The sequence below is a fragment of the Heptranchias perlo genome, chromosome 23 (genome assembly GCF_035084215.1).
Source record: "Heptranchias perlo isolate sHepPer1 chromosome 23, sHepPer1.hap1, whole genome shotgun sequence".
Lineage (NCBI taxonomy): Eukaryota > Metazoa > Chordata > Chondrichthyes > Hexanchiformes > Hexanchidae > Heptranchias > Heptranchias perlo.
The window spans coordinates 1,744,952-1,768,640 of NC_090347.1; the positions used below are offsets into that span (position 1 = coordinate 1,744,952).

At 50.8% G+C, this 23,689-nt stretch overlaps 1 protein-coding gene across 2 annotated transcripts in view; it reads right to left on the reverse strand.

Moving 5' to 3' along the window:
- Positions 1-10,435, reverse strand: part of radil2a (Ras association and DIL domains 2a) — a 160,885-nt gene extending 150,450 nt beyond the window's left edge. The window contains exon 1 of one of the 2 annotated variants that reach the window (XM_068003800.1): positions 10,350-10,435. The gene's annotated coding sequence lies outside the window, so the exon portion shown is untranslated. The other variant, XM_068003798.1, reaches the window with a different exon arrangement.
- Positions 10,436-23,689: the final 13,254 nt, after the last annotated feature.

Here is a 23,689-nt window from a genome sequence, read left to right on the forward strand (position 1 = left end):
CAGGATATCTGGCATGGTGGGATTTAAACTCACCAGGACTTTACTGTACCCTCTATGAGTAGAAGGACGTCTGCTCACCCCTCCGACTCTGCCCCAACCCCAATCTCAGCCCATTGCCCTCGGTCTTGGCTCATTGGACATGCACAGCAAGCTCCCATCAGTATCCGGCCAACATATCCCAGGACCGCTGCTGTAGTATCTAAAGAGATCCCATGCAGTGGAAGAGGAAGAAGTGACCCAATGATCAAGGGTGCTGCAGTCTTGTAGGCCTTGGCAGAGTGAGGCCTACGCGGGTGAATGAGTGGGAGCCTGAATGAAAGTAGCTCTCTCCCTCCATTCCCTCCCCTTGGGGTTAATAGCACCATCTGGTGTCCCGTCCCAGTGGGAGGTAAATCCAGGTCGGGTCAGAGAGCTGGTGGTCGGCCTCAACACCAGATTTTGCCCCATTCTCCGCCTCGATCCCACTCTATCTCCTCTGGAATCACGGAGGAAAATCCAGTCCCAAAAATGTTTGGCAAAAACATGTTCTTTATTTTCCAAACACTCAAATTCCAATGCACATTGTATTATGAAAAATGTTCCATTACTTGCTCAGACCCTCACCACATTACAAATATTAGGGGTTTATTCATCTGGGCCTCTTCTCCCCACAACCTCCCCACCCTCCTCAACCCCTCCCTACCGAACCCACACACAACCTCCCATCATATACGCACCGTAGCCCTTTAAATTTCCGGCTTGCACAGTGGTATATTTGAAATCATCCTGCTGTCACATTACACCAATTTGGTAAATTTATCCTAATATTATCGTGGTCATTGATTTTATGTGTGCGCTGGGAACAAGTAGAAGGGCAGTCAGCTGATCTCAGCCCGGGTTGTGGTACAGGTACGGGTACTGGTACAGGTACAGGTACTGGTATGGGTACAGGTACAGGTACGGGTATGGGTACTGGTACGGGTACGGGTACAGGTACGGTATGGGTACAGGTACGGGTATGGGTACAGGTACAGGTACTGGTACGGGTACTGGTACGGGTACAGGTACGGGTACTGGTACGGGTATGGGTACGGGTACTGGTAAAGGTACAGGTACGGGTACAGGTACAGGTATGGGTACGGGTACGGGTACAGGTACGGGTACAGGTACAGGTACTGGTACGGGTACAGGTACAGGTACTGGTACAGGTACAGGTACGGGTACTGGTACAGGTACGGGTATGGGTACAGGTACGGGCATGAGGACGGGTATGGGTACGAGGATGGGTACGGGGATGGGTACTGGTATGGGTGCGAGTACAGATATGGGGATGGGTGCGGGTACAGATATGGGGATGGGTGCGGGTACAGATATGGAGATGGGTGCGGGTACAGATATGGGGATGGGTGCGAGTACAGATATGGGCATGGGTGTGGGTACAGGTTACAATTGGCCTCAATGCTATGAGTGAGGCAGAGAAAATCAATCAGGGTTTCTGTTCCTCATTATGATCCAGTGACCTCTGCTGGACAGTGTGTGGGTAAACATGTGTATGTGTGTGTGCATATGTGTGTGTACATGTGTACATGTGTATGTGTGCGCACATGTGTTTGTGTATGCATGTGCATGTGTGCACGTGTGTGTACATGTGTACATAGGTGTGTGGGTGTGGTTGCATGAGTGCTTGTGTGCATCTACGTCTGTGTATGTGTGTACATGTTTGTGTATACGTTTGAGTGCATGTGTGTGTGTTTGTCCACACTTGTATGAAGACAGGATCAGACTTGTCTGCGATGCCTTCTGCAGTTGAATAGCCAGTTAACATTTCTTCTCATAGAAATCATAGTATGGCAACTATCTGCAATGGAACTCTACCCCTGTACTATCTCTCTCTCTATCTCTATCTCTGTCTATATCTCTCTCTCCGTCTCTATCTCTATCTTTCCATCTCTGTCTCTATCTCTATCTCAAAAAGGGAATAAGAGGGGCAAAGAGAGAGTATGAGAATAAATGAGAATAATGGGGAACTAGGAAACGGTAGATGCGATAAACAAATATTTTGTATCTGTCTTCAAAGTAGAAGACAAAAAAAGCATTCCAGAAATAGTGGGGAACCAAGGGCCTAATGAGAATGAGGAACGAAAAGTAATTAATGTCAGTAGAGAAAAAGTACTTGAGAAACTAATGGGACTAAAAGCTGATAAATCCCCTGGACCTGATGGCCTACATCCTAGGGTTCTAAAAGAGGTGGCTGCAGAGATAGTGGATGTATTGGTTATGATCTTCCAAAATTCCCTAGATTCTAGAACAGTCCCAGTGGATTGGAAGGTAGCAAATGTAACCCCGCTATACAAGAAAGGAGGGAGAGAGAAAACAGGGAACGACAGGCCAATTGGCCTGACATCAGTCGTCGGGAAAATGCTGGAATCCATTATTAAGGAAATGGTAACAGGGCACTTAGAAAATCATAATATGATTGGGCAGAGTCAACATGGTTTTATGAAAGGGAAATCATGTTTGACAAATTTATTAGAGTTTTTTGAGGATGTAACTAGCAGGGTAGATAAAGGAGAACCAGTGGATGGAGTATATTTGGATTTTCAAAAGGCATTCAATAAGGTGCCACATAAAAGGTTGTTACACAAGATAAGGGCTCATGGGATTGGGGGTAATATATTATCATGGATAGAGGATTGGTTAAAGGACAGAAAACAGAGAGTAGGGATAAACGGGTCATTCTCAGGTTGTCAGGCTGTAACTAGTGGGGTGCCACAAGGATCGGTGCTTGGGCCTCAGCTATTTACAATCTCTATTAATGACTTAGATGAAGGGACCGAGTGTAAAGTATCCAAGTTTGCTGACTATACAAAGCTAGGTGGGAAAGTAAGCTTTGAGGAGGACACAGAGACTGCAAAGGGATATAGACAGGTTAACTGAATGGGCAAGAAGGTGACAGATGGAGTATAATGTGGGGAAATGTGAGGTTATTCACTTTGGTCGGAAGAATAAAAAAACAGAATTTTTTTAAATGGTGAGAAACTATTAAATGTTGGTGTTCAGAGAAATCTGGGTGTCCTCGTACAAGAAACACATAAGTTAGTATGCAGGTACAGCAAGCAATTAGGAAAGCAAATGGAATGTTGGCCTTTATTGCAAGGGGGTTGGAGTACAAGAGTAAGGAAGTTTTACTACAATTATACAGGGCTTTGGTGAGACCTCACCTGGAGCACTGTGTACAGTTTTGTTCTCCTTATCTAAGGATGGATATACTTGCCTTAGAGGCGGTGCAACGAAGGTTCACTAGATTGATTCCTGGGATGAGAGGGTTGTCCTATGAGGAGACGTTGAGTAGAATGGGCCTCTACTCTCTGGAGTTTAGAAGAATGAGAGGTGATCTCATTGAAACATAAGATTCTGAGAGGGCTTGACAGGGTAGATGCTGACTGGTTGTTTCCCATGGCTGGAGAGTCTAGAACTAGGGGGCATAGTCTCAGGATAAGGGGTCGGCCATTTAAGACTGAGATGAGGAGGAATTTCTTCACTCAGAGGGTTGTGAATCTTAGAAATTCTCTACCCCTGAGGGCTGTGGATGCTGAGTCGTTGAGTATATTCAAGGCTGAGATAGGTAGATTTTTGGACTCTAGGGGAATCGAGGGATATGGGGATCAGGTGGAAAGTTGAGTTGAGGTTAAAGATCAGCCATGATCTTATTGAATGGCGGAGCAGACTCGAGGGGCCATATGGCCTACTCCTGCTCCTATTTCTTACATTCTTATGTTCTTAGATTAGCGGCTAACATAAAAGGGAACCCAAAAGTCTTTTATAAACATATGAATAGTAAAAGGATAGTCAAAGGAAGGGTGAGACCAATCAGGGACAAAAATGGAGACCTTCTTGTGAAGGCAGAGGGCATGGCTGAGGTACTAAATGAATACTTTGCATCCGTCTTCACTAGAGAAGAGGATGCTGCCATTGTAGCAGTAAAGGAGGAGGGAGTAGTGATATTGGAGAGGATATAAATAGATAAAGAGGAGGTACTTGAGATTGTCAGTACTCAAAGTAGAAAAGTCACCCGGTCCAGATGGGAGGCATCCTGGGTTAGTGAGGGGAGTAAGGGTGGAAGTTGCGGAGACTCTGGCCACAATCTTCCAATCCTCATTAGATATGGGGGCGGTGCCGGAGGACTGGAGGATTGCAAATGTTACACCCCTGTTCAAAAAAGGGGAGAGGGATAAACCCGGCAATTACAGGCCAGTCAGGACTAACATCGGTGGTGGGGAAACTTTTAGAGACAATAATCCGAGACAAAATTAATTGGCACTTGGAAAAGTCTGGGCTAATAAATGAAAGTCAGCACGGATTTGTTAAAAGAAAATCATGTTGGACTAACTTGATTGAGTTTTTGATGAGGTAACGGAGAGGGTTGATGAGGGTAGTGCGGTTGATGTTGTGTATATGGACTTTCACAAGGCATTTGATAAAGTACCACATGATAGATTTGTTAACAAAATTAAAGCCCATTGGATTAAAGGGACAGTGACAGCGTGGATACAAAATTGGCTAAGGGACAGAAAGCAGAGAGAGTGGTGGTGAACGGTTGTTTTTCAGACTGGAGGGAAGTTTACAGTGGTGTTCCCCAGGGGTCAGTATTAGGACCACTGATCTATTTGATATATATTAATGACCTGGACTTGGGTATAGAGGGGATAGTTTCAAAGTTTGCAGATGACATAAAACTCTGAAATGTAGCTAACATCCCTTGACATTCAACGGCATTACCATCGCCAAATCCCCCACCATCAACATCCTGGGGGTCACCATTGACCAGAAACTTAACTGGACCAGCCATATAAATACTGTGGCTACAAGAGCAGGTCAGAGGCTGGGTATTCTGCGGCGAGTGACTCACCTCCTGACTCCCCAAAGCCTTTCCACCATCTACAAGGCACAAGTCAGGAGTGTGATGGAATACTCTCCACTTGCCTGGATGAGTGCAGCTCCAACAACACTCAAGAAGCTCAACACCGTCCAGGACAAAGCAGCCCGCTTGATTGGCACCCCATCCACCACCCTAAACATTCACTCCCTTCACCACCGGCGCACTGTGGCTGCAGTGTGTACCATCCACAGGATGCACTGCAGCAACTCGCCAAGGCTTCTTCGACAGCACCTCCCAAACCCGCGACCTCTACCGCCTAGAAGGACAAGGGCAGCAGGCACATGGGAACAACACCACCTGCACGTTCCCCTCCAAGTCACACACCATCCCGACTTGGAAATATATCGCCGTTCCTTCATCGTCACTGGGTCAAAATCCTGGAACTCCCTTCCTAACAGCACTGTGGGAGAACCGTCACCACACGGACTGCAGCGGTTCAAGAAGGCGGCTCACCACCACCTTCTCAAGGGAAATTAGGGATGGGCAATAAATGCCGGCCTCACCAGCGACGCCCACATCCCATGAACAAATTTTTTAAAAAACAATGTGGAGGATAGTAACAGACTTCAGGAGGACAGAGACAGACTGGTGAAATGGGCAGACACATGGCAGATGAAATTTAATGCAGAGGAGTTTGAAGTGATGCATTTTGGTAGGAAGAATGAGGAGAGGCAATATAAACTAAATGGTACAATTTTAAAGGGGGTGCAGGAACAGAGAGACCTGGGGGTGCACATACACAAATCTTTGAAGGTGGCAGGACAAGTTGAGAAGGCTGTTAAAAAAGCATATGGGATCCTGGGCTTTATTAATAGAGGCACAGAGTACAAAAGCAAGGAAGTTATGATAAACATTTGTAAACACTGGTTAGGCCTCAGCTGGAGTATTGTGTTCAATTCTGGGCACCGCACTTTAGGAAGGATGTGGAGGCCTTGGAGAGGGTGCAGAGGAGATTTACCAGAATGGTGCCAGGGATGAGGGACTTCAGTTACGTGGAGAGACTGGAGAAGCTAAATTGTTCTCCTTAGAACGGAGAAGGTTAAGGGGAGATTTGATTGAGGTGTTCAAAATCATGAAGGGTTTTGAGAGAGTAAATAAGGAGAAACTGTTTCCAGTGGCGGAGGGTCGGTGACCAGAGGACACAGAGTTAATGTGATCGGCAAAAGAACCAGAGACGACATGAGGAAACATTTTAAGCAGCGAGTTGTTCTGATCTGGAATGCGCTGCCTGAAAGGGCGGTGGAAGCAGATTCAATAATAACTTTCAAAAGGGAATTGGATAAATATTTGAAGGGGAAAAATTTGCAGGGCTCTGGGGAAAGGGCAGGGGAGTGGGACTAATTGGACAGCTCTTTCAAAGAGCCGGCACAGGCCCGATGGGCTGAATGGCCTCCTGCTGTGCAGCACCTACTATGATACGATGATTTGGCCCCTCTCTGTACCCCAGGGAGTGGATTGCGTGGGATCGTTGTGGTCGGTCGGGCTCAGTGCCGCGGTGCGGGGCCGGGGGATTTAACGGGCAGGCTGCGGCCTCACCCCCGACTCCACGGGACCAGGGAGCTGCATCCGGAACCATCCGCCCCGCCCCGCCACCCCCGGCCCCAACAACCCGTGCCGAGGGCGCGCCCCGACACCCGGCTCCCCCTCGCCGCCCGTATTGCGCGTCCCGGCGCCGCCGAATTCGACCTTAACGGCGCAATGCGGAGCTCCTGGTGTCGCGGCAGGGTGCCATCCTCGGCTGGCCAAGAGGCGACTCCCCCTCTCCACCAGCCTCACCCAGTTACCCACTCTGCCCTCTGCTGGCTCAGCAGTGTCACCGCAGCCTGGCTCCTCCACCCCGAAAAAAAAATCTGCCAGCATCTGGTCAGAGAAAGGGTCGGTCAAAGTTCAGTCGGAACCCGGGACCGGCTGCATGTGTTTCTGGAATCTTCTGATTTCTATCAGTAGCGTTCGCTCGCTCTCTCTCTGTCTCCCTCTCTCTCTCGCTCTCTCCCTTTCGCCTCCGGGTTCGAGGCTCCACTCCAGAGACTTGAGCTCATAATCCAGGCTGACACTCCCGGTGTCCAGTACTGAGGGAGCGCTGCACTGTCGGAGGGTCAGTACTGAGGGAGCACCGCACTGTCGGAGGGTCAGTACTGAGGGAGTGCTGTACTGTCGGAGGGTCAGTACTGAGGGAGCGCAGCGCTGTCGGAGGGTCAGTACTGAGGGAGCGCTGCACTGTCGGAGGGTCAGTACTGAGGGAGCGCTGCACTGTCGGAGGGTCAGTACTGAGGGAGTGCTGTACTGTCGGAGGGTCAGTACTGAGGGAGCGCTGCACTGTCGGAGGGTCAGTACTGAGGGAGCACCGCACTGTCGGAGGGTCAGTACTGAGGGAGTGCTGTACTGTCGGAGGGTCAGTACTGAGGGAGCGCAGCGCTGTCGGAGGGTCAGTACTGAGGGAGTGCTGTACTGTCGGAGGGTCAGTACTGAGGGAGTGCTGTACTGTCGGAGGGTCAGTACTGAGGGAGCACCGCACTGTCGGAGGGTCAGTACTGAGGGAGTGCTGTACTGTCGGAGGGTCAGTACTGAGGGAGCGCCGCACTGTCGGAGGGTCAGTACTGAGGGAGCGCTGTACTGTCGGAGGGTCAGTACTGAGGGAGCGCCGCACTGTCGGAGGGTCAGTACTGAGGGAGTGCTGCACTGTCGGAGGGTCAGTACTGAGGGAGTGCTGCACTGTCGGAGGGTCAGTACTGAGGGAGCACTGTACTGTCGGAGGGTCAGTACTGAGGGAGCGCAGCGCTGTCGGAGGGTCAGTACTGAGGGAGCGCTGCACTGTCAGAGGGTCAGTACTGAGGGAGCGCCGCACTGTCGGAGGGTCAGTTCTGAGGGAGCACTGCACTGTCGGAGGGTCAGTACTGAGGGAGCGCCGCACTGTCGGAGGGTCAGTACTGAGGGAGCGCCGCACTGTCGGAGGGTCAGTACTGAGGGAGCGCCGCACTGTCGGAGGGTCAGTACTGAGGGAGCGCTGCACTGTCGGAGGGTCAGTACTGAGGGAGCGCTGCACTGTGGGAGGGTCAGTACTGAGGGAGCGCTGCACTGTCGGAGGGTCAGTACTGAGGGAGCGCTGCACTGTCGGAGGGTCAGTACTGAGGGAGCGCTGCACTGTCGGAGGGTCAGTACTGAGGGAGCACCGCACTGTCGGAGGGTCAGTACTGAGGGAGTGCTGCACTGTCGGAGGGTCAGTACTGAGGGAGCGCTGCACTGTCGGAGGGTCAGTACTGAGGGAGCGCTGCACTGTCGGAGATGCCGTCTTTTGGATGAGACGTTAAACCGAGGCCCCGTCGCCCCTCTCAGGTGGACGTTAAAGATCCCACGGCCTCTATCTGAAGAGGAGAAAGGGAGTTCTCCCCGGTGTCCTGGGCCAATATTTATCCCTTAACCAACATCACTAAAAACAGATTATCTGGTCATTTATCTCATTGCTGTTTGTGGGATCTTGCTGTGCGCAAATTGGCTGCCGCGTTTCCCATTTAACGACAGTTTGACTGCACTTCTAAAGTAATTCATTGTCTGTAAAGAGCTTTGGGACGTCCTGAGGTCATGAAAGGCACGATAGAAATGGGAGTTCTTTCTTTGGCTGGTGGCAAAACTTTCGAATTTCGAACAAACCTCCGTGTGAAAAATTATCTTCTAACTTTGTCCTTTGTCCCTCTGGTGATAATCCGCAGTCGGCACTTCTCTCCTTCTCCCTCTCCCTCTTCCTCTCCCTCACTCTCTCTCACTCTCCCTCCCCCTCTCCCTCCCCCTCTCTCTCCCTCCCCCTCTCTCTCCCTTTCTCTCTCTCTCTGTCTCTCTCTCTCTGTTGCTCTGTGTGTCTCTCTCTCTTTCTTTCTGTCTCTGTCTGTCACTCTATCCCTCTGTCACCCTCTCTGTCTGTCTCTCTCTCTGTCTGTCACTTTCACTCTCTGTCACCCTCTCTGTTTCGCTTTCTGTCTGTCACTTTCACTCTCTGCACCCTCTCTCTCTCTCTCTCTCTGTCTGTCTCTCTCTGTCTCTCTCTGTCTGTCACCCTCTCTCTCTGTCTCGCTCTCTGTCTGTCACCCTCTCTTTCTGACACCCTCTCTCTCTCTCTGTCTGTCTCTCTCTCTCTCTCTGTCTGTCTCTCTCTCTCTGTCTCTCCCCTGCTGTCTGTCTCTCTCTCTCTCTGTACTCCACTGCCTCCATTTCCACTTTCCCTCCCTTATCCCGTCTGTCACTACAGACTCAGCACCATGTTCTCCTCCTCTCCTGGCGGCCCTGTTTGTGACCGAGGGACAGTCCCTGGGAAAAGGCTGTACCTTCGAACCTGAACCTGCCTTCTCTCTCGGATCATGTGAAAGTCGCATTTTCTCTCTCTGTTTCAGTTTAACCAATTGGGTAACAGTTTTGCACCGCGAGCTGTTATAACACAAGCACAGGACGTGAAGAAGCAGAAATCAATAAAAGAGCCGCCAACCTAACGACAACAACAACTTGCATTTATACAGCGCCGTTAATGTACTGAAATGTCCCAAGGTGCTTCACAGGAGGGATTTTCAAACATACTTTGACACTGAGCCATATGAGGAGATATTAGGACAGGAGCCTGGTCAAAGAGATAGGTTTTAAGGGGCGTCTTAAAGGTGGAGAGAGGCGGAGAGGTTTAGGGAGGGAATTCCAGAGCTTAGGGCCCGGGCAGCTGAAGGCACGGCCGCCAATGGTGGAGCGATGGGAATAGGTGGGTGAGCAAAAGGCCAGAATTGGAGGAGCGCAGAGATCTGGGAGGGTCGTAGGGCTGGAGGAGGTTACAGAGATAGGGAGAGGGGACGAGGGCCAAGGAGGGATTTGAAAACAAGGGTGAGAATTTTAAAATCGAGGCATTGCCGGACCGGGAGCCAATGTAGGTCAGCGAGCACAGGGGGTGATGGGTGAACGGGACATGGGGCGAGATTGGGTACGGGCAGCAGAGTTTTGGATGAGCTCTAGTTTATGGAGGGTGGAAGATGGGAGGCCGGCCAGGAGAGCCGTGGAATAGACCAGCCTGGAGGTGACAGAGGCAGGGACGAGGGTTTCAGCAGCCGATGAGCCACATGGCCTCATTGACCAGAAGAAATCAGTTTCAGCCCTGGTTATTTCCATAATTGGGGCGATAAGGGTGGGTTTGACTCCACCGACACTGATACACGGCCATTCCGTCCCTGGAGGATTGAATACAGATCCTGCGGAAGGACTGAGTGCAACCCTGGCCTGGAGCAAAGAAAGTGCAGGCCGCCAGCATTCATTAAAAGCCCAGCTTGCCATCACTCACCCACTCCTGCCTGCTGTCCTCTCCGAGTCCTTCCAGCTTGACTGGTCTCCCGCACTGCGGCATTGGGACCCTTCACTTCAGCTTCTCTTTAAAAAAAAAATTGGGAAAATAAAATTGAGGACTAACCTTGTGTAGCTCCAATAATAAAAACTGAAAATGCTGGAGAAGCTCAGCCAGTGAGGCGGCATCTGTGGAGAAAGAAACAGAGTTAACCTCTGACGAAAGTTCTTCGACCCGAAACGTTAACTCTGTTTCTTTCTCCACAGACGCTGCCTCACTTGCTGAGCTTCTCCGGCATTTTCTGTTTTTATTTCAGATTTCCTGCAGTATTTTGCTTTTGATTTTGTGCAGCTCCAGCTGTGGACACAGGATGGCAGTCGATCCTTTACTTGAGACAGAGACAGAGTAACTGAGCAGCTGGACACTTACCAGCTGACCAAAGAGAGTCAGCGTGGATTGGTGGAGCGTAAGTCATGTCTGACTGATCGAGCTGAGGTCTTTGTGGCAGTCACTAACACGGTGGATAGCGTGGTATCTATGTGGATGTTGTATACATGGACTTCCAGGAGGCATTTGATAAGGGTTTAGGTCGAGGAAATAAGGAGAAACTGTTTCCAGTGGCGGAGGGTCGGTGACCAGAGGACACAGATTTAAGGAGATCGGCAAAAGAGCCAGAGGGGAGATGAGGAAACATTTTATTACGCAGTGAGTTGTTCTGATCTGGAATGCGCTGCCTGAAAGGGCGGTGGAAGCAGATTCAATAATAACTTTCAAAAGGGAATTGGATAAATACATGAAGGGGAAAAATTTACAGGGAAATGGGGAAAGAGCAGGAGAGTGGGACTGATTGGACCGCTCTTTCAAAGAGCCAGCACAGGCACGGTGGGCTGAATCATAGAATCATAGAAAGGTTACAGCATGGATGGAAGCCATTCAGCCCATCGAGTCTGTGCCGGCTCTATGCCAGAGCAATCCAGCTAGTCCCACTCCCCCGCCCTATCCCCGTAGCCCTGTCAAGTAATTTCAAGTACTTATCCAGTTCCCTTTTGAAGGCCATGATTGAATCTGCCTCCACCACCCCCTCGGGCAGTGCATTCCAGATCCTAACCACTCGCTGTGTAAAAAAGTTTTCCTCATGTCACCTTTGGTTCTTTTGCCAATCACCTTAAATCTATGTCCTCTGGTCCTTGATCCTTCCGCAAATGGGGACAGTTTCTCTCTATCTACTCTGTCTAGACCCTTCATGATTTTGAACACCTCTATCAAATCTCCTCGCAACCGTCTCTGTTCCAAGGAGAACAACCCCAGCTTCTCCAGTCTTTCCACATAACTGAAGTCCCTCATCCCTGGAATCATTCTAGTAAATCTCTTCTGCACCCTCTCTAAGGTCTTCACATCTTTGCTAAAGTGCGGTGCCCAGAACTGGACACAATACTCCAGTTGTGGTCGAACCAGTGTTTTATAAAGGTTCATCATGTCTTCCATACTTTTTACTCTATGCCTCTATTTATAAAGCCCAGGATCCCGTATGCTTTTTTAACCGCTTTCTCAACCTGCCCTGCCTCCTTCAACGATTTGTGCACATATACCCCCAGATCTCTCTGTTCCTTTTGTGCCCTCTAGTTTATATTGCCTCTCCTCGTTCTTCCTACTGAAATGTATCACTTCGCTTTTTTCTGCGTTAAATTTCATCTGCCACGTGTCCGCCCATTCCACCAGCCTGTCTATATCCTCTTGATGTCTTTCACTATCCTCCTCACTGTTCACTACCCTTCCAAGTTTTGTGTCATCTGCAAATTTTGAAATTGTGCCCTGTACACCCAAGTCCAAGTCATTAATATGTATCAAGAAAAGCAGTGGTCCCAGCACCGACCCCTGGGGAACACCACTGTACACCTCCCTCCAGTCTGAAAAACAACCGTTCACCACTACTCTCTGGTTCCTGTCACTTAGCCAATTCTGTATCCATGTTGCTTCTGCCCCCTTTATTCCATGGGCCACAATCTTGATGATAAGCCTACCATGCGGCACTTTATCAAACGCCTTTTGAAAGTCCATATACACCACATCAACTGCATTGACCTCATCGACCCTCTGTTACCTCATCCCAAAAACTCTCAGGTTAGCTAAACACGATTTGCCTTTAACAAATCCATGCTGGCTTTCCCTAATCAATCCACACTTGTCCAAGTGACTGCTAATTATGTCCCAGATTATCGTTTCTAAAAGTTTCCCCACCACCGAGGTTAAACTGACTGGCCTGTAGTTGCTGGGCTTATCCTTACACCCTTTTTTTGAACAAGGGTGTAACATTTGCAATTCTCCAGTCCTCTGGCACCACCCCCGTATCTAAAGATGTTTGGGAGATTAGGGCCAGTACCTCTGCAATTTCCACCCTTACTTCCCTCAGTAACCTCAGATGCTTCACATCCGGACCGGGTGATTTATCTACTTTAAGTAGAGCTGGTCTTCCGAGTAGCTCCTCTTTATCAATTTTTTGCCCATCCGGTATCTCAACTACATCTTCTGGCTTCCTTCTGTGCTGTATCGGTCTCTGATATTATGATAAGGATCTGCGCAAGAGATAATTAGCAAAAATGAGAGCGCCTACAATTGGAGGTGACATTGTGACTTGGGTCAGTAATTGGGTGAAAGGTGAAGAACAGAGAGAGTGGATGAAGGTAATGTTCTCTGATTGGTGGGATTAGCTCACTCAGCACAAACTGGGAATCGAGGCAGAAACCTTCGGGGCGGTCTCTCCCCCTCCCCCACACTCCCCCCACACTCCCCCCACTCTCCCCCCACTCTCCCCCCACTCTCCCCCACTCTCCCCCTCCCGCACACTCCCCCCACTCTCCCCCCACTCTCCCCCTCCCCCCACTCTCCCCCACACTCCCCCCACTCTCCCCCTCCCCCACACTCACCCCACTCTCCCCCACTCTCCCCCTCCCGCACACTCCCCCCACTCTCCCCCACTCTCCCCCTCCCCCACACTCCCCCCACTCTCCCCCTCCCGCACACTCCCCCACTCTCCCCTCCCGCACACTCCCCCACTCTCCCCCTCCCGCACACTCCCCCACTCTCCCCCTCCCCCACAATCCCCCCACTCTCCCCCTCCCCCAAACTCACCCCATGCTCCCCCTCCCCCACAATCCCCCCACACTCCCCCTCCCCCACTGTCCCCCACTCTCCCCCCCCTTTTACACCACCCCCCACACACCCCTCCCTCACACTCTATCCCCCACACACCCCTCCCTCACACTCTATCCCCCACACACCCCTCCCTCACACTCTATCCCCCACACACCCCTCCCTCACACTCTATCCCCCACACACCCCTCCCTCACACTCTATCCCCCACACACCCCTCCCTCACACTCTATCCCCCACACACCCCTCCCTCACACTCTATCCCCCACACACCCCTCCCTCACACTCTATTCCCCACACACCCCTCCCTCACACTCTATTCCCCACACACCCCTCCCTCACACTCTATCCCCCACACACCCCTCCCTCACACTCTATCCCCCACACACCCCTCCCTCACACTCTATCCCCCACACACCCCTCCCTCACACTCTATCCCCCACACACCCCTCCCTCACACTCTATCCCCCACACACCCCTCCCTCACACTCTATTCCCCACACACCCCTCCCTCACACTCTATTCCCCACACACCCCTCCCTCACACTCTATCCCCCACACACCCCTCCCTCACACTCTATTCCCCACACACCCCTCCCTCACACTCTATCCCCCACACACCCCTCCCTCACTCTCTATCCCCCACACACCCCTCCCTCACACTCTATCCCCCACACACCCCTCCCTCACACTCTATCCCCCACACACCCCTCCCTCACACTCTATTCCCCCACACACCCCTCCCTCACACTCTATCCCCCACACACCCCTCCCTCACACTCTATTCCCCCACACACCCCTCCCTCACACTCTATCCCCCACACACCCCTCCCTCACACTCTATTCCCCACACACCCCTCCCTCACACTCTATCCCCCACACACCCCTCCCTCACACTCTATCCCCCACACACCCCTCCCTCACACTCTATTCCCCACACACCCCTCCCTCACACTCTATCCCCCACACACCCCTCCCTCACACTCTATCCCCCACACACCCCTCCCTCACACTCTATCCCCCACACACCCCTCCCTCACACTCTATTCCCCACACACCCCTCCCTCACACTCTATTCCCCACACACCCCTCCCTCACACTCTATTCCCCACACACCCCTCCCTCACACTCTATTCCCCACACACCCCTCCCTCACACTCTATTCCCCACACACCCCTCCCTCACACTCTATCCCCCACACACCCCTCCCTCACACTCTATCCCCCACACACCCCTCCCTCACACTCTATTCCCCACACACCCCTCCCTCACACTCTATTCCCCACACACCCCTCCCTCACACTCTATTCCCCACACACCCCTCCCTCACACTCTATCCCCCACATATTATGATCCATTTGGTCAGAAAATGTCTCCCCATGAAGTGCACTCAGATCTTTTTTGACCGACAAGGTCCGAGTGAGTTGCGATGGGCGAGAGGAACGTTCGAGGCTACAAGGGAACCGCTGCTGGTGGGAATACACAGCAGGCCAATTATCCCTCAGAGTGGGACTCAGTCCAACTGGAGAAGACTCTTTATAGGACTGAGCAACAGAGGAATTCATGGCAGTCTGTGTCAGCTGTGGCTCAGTGGGTATCTCTCTCCCCTCTGAGTCAGAAGGTCGTGGGTTCGAGTCCCACTCCAGAGACTTGAGCACAAAATCTAGGCCAACACTCCAGTAGAGTCCTGAGGGAGCGCTGCACTGTCGGAGGGTCAGTACTGAGGGAGCGCCGCACTGTCGGAGGGTCAGTACTGAGGGAGCGCCGCACTGTCGGAGGGTCAGTACTGAGGGAGCGCCGCACTGTCGGAGGGTCAGTACTGAGGGAGCGCCGCACTGTCGGAGGGTCGGTACTGAGGGAGCGCCGCACTGTCGGAGGGTCAGTACTGAGGGAGCGCCGCACTGTCGGAGGGTCAGTACTGAGGGAGCGCTGCACTGTCGGAGGGTCAGTACTGAGGGAGCGCTGCACTGTGGGAGGGTCAGTACTGAGGGAGCGCTGCACTGTCGGAGGGTCAGTACTGAGGGAGCGCTGCACTGTCGGAGGGTCAGTACTGAGGGAGCGCTGCACTGTCGGAGGGTCAGTACTGAGGGAGCGCTGCACTGTCGGAGGGTCAGTACTGAGGGAGCGCTGCACTGTCGGAGGGTCAGTACTGAGGGAGCGCTGCACTGTCGGAGTGTCAGTACTGAGGGAGCGCTGCACTGTCGGAGGGTCAGTACTGAGGGAGTGCTGCACTGTCGGAGGTGCCATCTTTCTGATGAGGAGTTAAACTGAGGCCCTGTCTGCCCTCTCAGGTGGATGTAAAAGATCCCACCGCTGCTATTGGAAGAAGAGCAGGGGAGTTCTCCCCGGTGTCCTGGGCCAATATTTATCCCTCAACCAACATAACTGAAAAAAAATTATCCGGTCATTATCACATTGCTGTTTGTGGGATCTTGCTGTGCGCAAATTGGCCGCCACATTACAACAGTGTCCATATTTCAGAATTATTTCATTGGCTGTAAAGCTCTGGGACGTCCTGAGGTTGTGAAAGGCGCTGGAGAAATGCAAGTCTTTCCTTCTTTTTCACCCATTTTACTAAAATAGAGACCAGATACAAAACAAATGATGGTTCAGAAAGGAACAAATCGGAACACAGGAACAGGAGGAGCCCATCGAGACTCCCGGACCCGTTCCACCATTCAATTCGATCCTGGCTGTGTTGATGAGTTGGTTCAGTGTTTTCTGTTGCTGTGTCAGTTTATTATGTCCTGTTCTCCTCTCCTCCACTTTTGCTCTTTGGGTGAATATTTCCCACTTTCAGATTGCTTCCTCTCCACATTGCACAGAGTCTCCGAGGTTCCTGGCCTCGTGTAAACCTTGTTTAAAATCTGCTCCGGAACTGCTGACTGAGCTGGTGACAGAACTTCCTCTCTGACTCGTGCGATACTCTCAAAACACTGAAACCACTGAATCATATCTCATGATCCTCTCTCTCTGCATCTGTCTGACTAACCCGTCCGACACACTCTCCCTCCTACGATCCAACTCCCCCCTCCGCCCGACACACTCTCCCTCCTACGATCCAACACCCACCTCCGCCCGACACACTCTCCCTCCTACGATCCAACTCCCCCCTCCGTCCGACACACTCTCCCTCCTACGATCCAACTCCCCCCTCCGTCCGACACACTCTCCCTCCTACGATCCAACTCCCCCCTCCGTCCGACACACTCTCCCTCCTACGATCCAACACCCCCTCCGCCCGACACACTCTCCCTCCTACGATCCAACTCCCCCCTCCGTCCGACACACTCTCCCTCCTACGATCCAACTCCCCCCTCCGTCCGACACACTCTCCCTCCTACGATCCAACACCCCCTCCGCCCGACACACTCTCCCTCCTACGATCCAACTCCCCCCTCCGTCCGACACACTCTCCCTCCTACGATCCAACTCCCCCCTCCGTCCGACACACTCTCCCTCCTACGATCCAATCCCCTGTCCCACACACTCTCCTACGATCCAATCCCCTGTCCCACACACTCTCCCACCTCCTACATTTGTGCTTGCATCGAAATTAGCAGAGGAATTTACACCCAGTTTGCTGCTGGTCTTGAGGCTGGGTTCTGGTGCACTGACTTTGTGAGGACGCCCTTGGGGTCTGGATGCTGACTGCTCCGTGGCTGATTCAAGTGGGAGTGGAAAATAAACACACTTAACAAATTGGGAGGGAGTGAGCTGGTGCCAGGTCCCAGATACTGGAGCAGTTTGGAGAATCCTGGGCTCATTGTGATTACACAAAAGTTTGTTTATCATCACTGATAGTTTGGACCAGCAGTCAGTTATTGGCCTTTATCTCGAGGGGGCTCGAAGGGGAGGAAGTGATGCTTCAGCTGTACAGAGATTGGTCAGATCTAAGAGATACTGCGTTTGTTCTGGGCTCTGCCCTTCAGGAAGGATATATTGGCCTTGGAGGGGGAGCAGCACAGATTCACCAGAATGATACCGGGGCTAAAAGGGTTAAATTATGAGGACAGGTTGCAGAAACATGGTTTGTATTCCCTTGAGTTTAGAAGATTGAGGGGAGATCTAATTGAGGTGTTTAAAATATTAAAGGGATTTGATAGGGTAGATAGAGAGAAACTATTTCCTCTGGTGGGGGAATAATCTTAAAATTAGAGCCAGGCCGTTCAGGAGTGAAATCAGGAAACATTTCTTCACACAAAGGGGAGTGGAAATCTGGAACTCTCTCCCCCAAAAGGCTGTGGATGCTGGGGGTCAATTGGAACTTTCAAGACTGAGATCGATGGATGTTTGTTGGGTGAGGGTATCGAGGGATACGGAGCAAAGGCGGGTAAATGGAGTTAAGATACAGATCAACCCTGATCTAATTGAATGGCGGAACAGGCTCGAGGGGCCTGAGAACTCCATTCTGTTAATTAGACATGACCTCCTTCTCCACAGCACCACACTGATTCACCCTGCTCTGTTATAAATGCTCACAAACTCTGCCCCTATAATGGATTCCAGTGATTTCCCGAATTCTGATGCGAAACCCACTGGGCTGTAGTTACTTGTTCTGTCCTTCCCTCCGTTCCTGTCTTGAATAATGACTTGGTTTACAGGCCCACTTTGGGTACGAGCAATGGGTTTTTACTCGGTCCTGTTGATGTGACTCTCCTCTGCTGCTGAAGGTGTTGGCCCGTACTGAGTATCAGCAACCTCCAGCAGTTCCCCGAGACACCGTCCTTCATGTGAGAGTCTAGGCAGTGCACGTTAGCAGGATATTTGACTGTGGTGGCTGCAGAGTGATCCAGAGCAGGCTCCATTGATGTTCTTTGCTGTCACTAACTCAGGGGTACTGAGGTTGGGTAACTCAGCACAGACTGGGGTTCAAACCTGGCACCTTCCTGAGCTGCATGGTTCAGCACCACACTGGGAGGTGTTTGTATGGACTGAGCCACTGGGGCAGCTACAGCCCAGTTTATAATATGCAACAGTCCTCTCCTCATATGGACATGTCCTTTTTACACCAGGTAAATAAGACTGGGCTATCAAGCACTGGATAAGTCCTTCATTCACATTGTGTAACTGCGATGTAGTATGACAAAGCAATTTTTGCATGACCTCATGATTCAAACCATCAAATCTCACAACCTACGACCTGCTTCTCCCTCTATTGGAATGAATGCTGCGTGTGGATGAATTGTGGAGATGAGAGGACGGGTCAATATTCTGGAGTTTTACTCATTTCTTTTTGGTGATCAGGGAGTGTTTATATAGAGCCTTCCCTCAGGAGATTAAATGGGTGGTGAGAGTCTATGATGGGGGAGAGTGTACATGGGCTGTGGGAGGAGATTAAATGGGTGGTGAGAGTCTATGATGGGGGAGAGTGTACATGGGCTGTGGGAGGAGATTGAATGGGTGGTGAGAGTCCATGATGGGGGAGAGTGTACATGGGCTGTGGGAGGAGATTAAATGGGTGGTGAGAGTCTATGATGGGGGAGAGTGTACATGGGCTGTGGGAGGAGATTAAATGGGTGGTGAGAGTCCATGATGGGGGAGAGTGTACATGGGCTGTGGGGGGAGATTAAATGGGTGGGGAGAGTCCATGATGGGGGAGAGTGTACATGGGCTGTGGGAGGAGATTGAATGGGTGGGGAGAGTCTATGATGGGGGAGAGTGTACATGGGCTGTGGGAGGAGATTGAATGGGTGGGGAGAGTCTATGATGGGGGAGAGTGTACATGGGCTGTGGGAGGAGATTGAATGGGTGGGGAGAGTCCATGATGGGGGAGAGTGTACATGGGCTGTGGGAGGAGATTGAATGGGTGGGGAGAGTCTATGATGGGGGAGAGTGTACATGGGCTGTGGGAGGAGATTGAATGGGTGGGGAGAGTCTATGTTAGGGGAGAGTGTACACGGGCTGTGGGAGGAGATTGAATGGGTGGGGAGAGTCCATGATGGGGGAGAGTGTACATGAGCTGTGGGAGGAGATTGAATGGGTGGGGAGAGTCCATGATGGGGGAGAGTGTACATGGGCTGTGGGAGGAGATTGAATGGGTGGGGAGAGTCCATGATGGGGGAGAGTGTACATGGGCTGTGGGAGGGGATTGAATGGGTGGGGAGAGTCTATGATGGGGGAGGGTGTACATGGGCTGTGGGAGGAGATTAACTGACTTGCAATTTCTGTCTTAGATCAGCTGTAATTTATGGCTTTTTTTTGTTAAACTGAGAAAAGGCCTGAAACTATATATCCAGCAGCGGAACTGTGAGGCCCGTTCACTGTAACACCCGCAGCCTAACACATGCCCAGCACGAGCAGCCAACCATAGCTGTACAGGAGGGGCTGCAGTCAGTAAAGCAATGCCTCCAGATCCTTTGGACATGTTCCTTGGTCAGGGAGTTGGCCAACTGGGACTCTACACAAAAGGAGTGAATGGGAAGGGGTTTGGTCCATTGGGATTCTGTACAATGGACGTGAATGGGAAGGGGCTTGGTCCATTGGGATTCTGTACAATGGGAGTGAATGGGAAGGGGTTTGGTCCATTGGGATTCTGTACAATGGGAGTGAATGGGAAGGGGTTTGGTCCATTGGGATTCATTACAATGGGAGTGAATGGGAAGGGGTTTGGTCCATTGGGATTGTGTACAATGGGGGTGAATGGGAAGAGGTTTGGTCCATTGGGATTCTGTACAATGGGAGTGAATGGGAAGGGGTTTGGTCCATTGGGATTGTGTACAATGGGAGTGAATGGGAAGGGGTTTGGTCCATTGGGATTCTGTACAATGGGAGTGAATGGGAAGGGGTTTGGTCCATTGGGATTGTGTACAATGGGAGTGAATGGGAAGGGGTTTGGTCCATTGGGATTCTGTACAATGGGAGTGAATGGGAAGGGGTTTGGTCCATTGGGATTCTGTACAATGGGAGTGAATGGGAAGGATTTAGAAATTTTTTGAGAGTAAGGCTTCAGAAACCTTGATCGAACACGGTGCCTGTTTTTGTAAATTACCCACGTATCTCTGTTTCCTTCCGGCGGGTTTTACTCACGCTCCACGTGAGGATTTTTGAGTCTGAACTTGAGTTGTTTATGAAACCTGTGAGAAATCCAAAGGCCTGACCATTGAAGGCCTGGAATGCACTGAACCCTGAGCTAACTGGCAGCAAACAGCACACTCGACTGTGCAGCTCCGTTACCTGCATTTACAGAACAAAAAGGCACTAAAATCAAAGTAGATGGAGTGAAAAAAATATATGGAAAATGAAAGAAATAGAACAGAGCAGATCATTTAACACTATTCAACCGCTCAACTCAGGAGCATTAGCCTCGAGTGACCCTGGGCTCCTGTCCTGGGGGCATGAGGCTGATCCTTAGTGTCAAAGAGACTGGTTACAAAGAGACTGGTTATAGAAACATAGAAAATAGGAGCACGAGTAGGCCATTCGGCCCTTCGGGCCTTCTCCGCCATTCAAAATGATCATGGCTGATCGTCTAACTCAGTACCCTGTTCTCGCTTTGTCCCCATATCCCTTGATCCCTTTAGCATTAAGAAATATATCTATCTCCTTCTTGAACACATCTAATGACTTGGCCTCCACTGCCTTCTGTGGTAGAGAATTCCACAGGTTCACCACCCTCTGAGAGAAGAAATTTCTCCTTATCTCGTTTCTAAATGGCATACCCCGTATCCTGAGACTGTGACCCCTGGTTCTGGACTCCCCAGCGATCAGGAACATCTAGTCTGTCTGGTCCTGTTCGAATTTTATATGTTTCGATGAGATCACCTCTCAATCTTCTAAACTCTAGTGAATATGGGCCTAGTCAACCCAATCTCTCCTCATACATCAGTCCTGCCATCCCAGGAATCAGTCTGGTAAACCTTCGTTGCACTCCCTCCATGGCAAGGACATTCTTCCTCAGATAAGGAGACCAAAACTGCACACAATACTCCAGATGTGGTCTCACCAAGGCCCTGTACAACTGCAGTAAGACATCCCTGCTCCTGTACTCAGATCCTCTTGCAATGAAGGCCAACATACCATTCGCCTTCCTAACTGCTTGCTGCACCTGAATGCTCGCTTTCAGCGACTGGTGTACAAGGACACCCAGGTCTCGTTGCACCTCCCCTTTTCCCAATCTATCACCATTCAGATAATAATCTGCCTTTCTGTTTTTACAATCAAAGTGGATAACCTCACATTTATCCACATTATACTGCATCTGCCATGTTCTTGCCCACTCACCCAACTTGTCTAAATCACATTGGAGCCTCTTTGCATCCTCCTCACAGCTCACATTCCACCCCAGCTTAGTGTCATCTGCAAACTTGGAAATGTTACATTCCGTTCCCTCACCCAAATCATTGATATATATTGTGAATAGCTGGGGCCCAAGCACTGATCCCTGCGGTACCCCACTACTTGATTTCCCTCTCACTAGACCCTTGGTTCCCTAACATTTCTGGGAGGTTATTTGTGTCCTCTTTTGTGAAGACAGAACCAAAGTATGTGTTTAATTGTTCTGCCATTTCTTTGTTCCTCATTATAATTTACCCCATTTCTGACTGTAAGGGACCTACATTTGTCTTCACTAATCTTTTTCTCTTGACATATTTATAGAAGCTTTTACAGTCAGTTTTTATGTTCCCTGCTAGTTTACTCTCATACTCTATTTTCCCCTCTTAAATCAATCTCTTTGTCCTCCTTTGCTGAATTCTAAACTGCTCCCAATCCTCAGGCTTGCCGCTTTTTCTGGCAATTTTATATGTCTCCTCTTTGGATCTAATACTATCCCTAATTTCTTTTGTTAGCCACGGTTGAGCCACCTTCCCTGTTTTATTTTTGCGCCAAGCGGGGCAACAACAACAACAACAACTACTACTACTACTACGACTACTTGCATTTATGTAGCGCCTTTACTGTAGTAAAACGTCCCAAGGGGCTTCACAGGAGTGATTATCAAACAAAATTTGACACCGAGCCACATAAGGAGATATTAGGACAGGTGACCAAAAGCTTGGTCAAAGAGGTAGGTTTTAAGGAGCGTCTTAAAGGAGGAGAGAGAGGTGGAGAGACGGAGAGGTTTAGGGAGGGAATTCCAGAGCTGAGGGCCTGGGCAGCTGAAGGCACGGCCGCCAATGGTGGAGCGATTAAAATCGGGGATGTGCAAGAGGCCAGAATTGGAGGAGCGCAGAGATCTGGGAGGGTTGTAGGGCTGGAGGAGGTTACAGAGATAGGGAGGGGCGAGCAAGGCCATGGACGGATTTGAACACAAGGATGAGAATTTTAAAATCAAGGCTTTGCCGGACCGGGAGCAGGTCAGCAAGCACAGGATACGGACAGCAGAGTTTTGGAGGGTGGAAGATGGGAGGCCGGCCAGGAGAGATTGGAATAGTCCAGTCTGGAGGTAACAAAGGCACGGATGAGAGTTTCAGCAGCGGATGAGCTGAGGCAGAGGCAGAGTCGGAGGTGGAAGTAGGCGGTCTTGGTGATGGAGCAGTTATAGGGTCGGAAGCTGATCTCAGGGTCAAATATTTCATCGAGGTTGCGAATGGCCTGGATCAGCCTCAGACTGTGGCCAGGGAGAGGGGATGGAGCGGGACTGGAGAGACTTGGGCTTTCCAGCCTTGAAAGGCAGCGTCTAAGCAGTGATCTTACGGAGATATATAAAACAGTATCGGCAAATCAGCACTGTGTCAGTTGGGGAAGGGGACACAGCTTTGAACTAGATGAAGACAAATTTGGGACTGATCTCTGGAAGACGGAGAGACTAAAGTAAGATTGTCTTCTGGGTACAGTATTGGAGGCAAAAACTTTGGAATCGTTATTTTGGAACAGCTGGATGCCGTCATAGGGGTATGGGAGGGGGGCTGGAGGGTCTTTCTAGCTGGTTGAGTTAAGTTAGGCCGCGTGGCCTCCATCACCCTGCATCTGTAATCGTGTGACTGTACAGGGGGGGCGGATCCTACAAGGAAGATTTGTAGGTCCTATCTCCGAGGAATCTTGTCACCTCACGGAGCTCCGGCCAGAGAAACTGTGGATGTCAACGCGAAGGGACTGAAAGTGAAACAGGAAGAAAGAACCAAGCAACAGGCCTAAAAAGTAATGAGCCACAGTGAGTGAGAGAGACTGGGGATACGCTGAAGGGTGAGGAGAAGGCACAAAGAGGAAGAGAGAGCGAGTGAGGAAAACCCACAGATCACCAGGAAAACCCAGGCAAAGATGAGTAGGATTGAGCAGGAAGTCGAGGCGCCTAACACAGCAACTGGGAGAAAGGCCAAGAAACAAGAGCATCAGCCAATGAGACAAGCAGATAAAACATAAAAGAGGAAACAAGG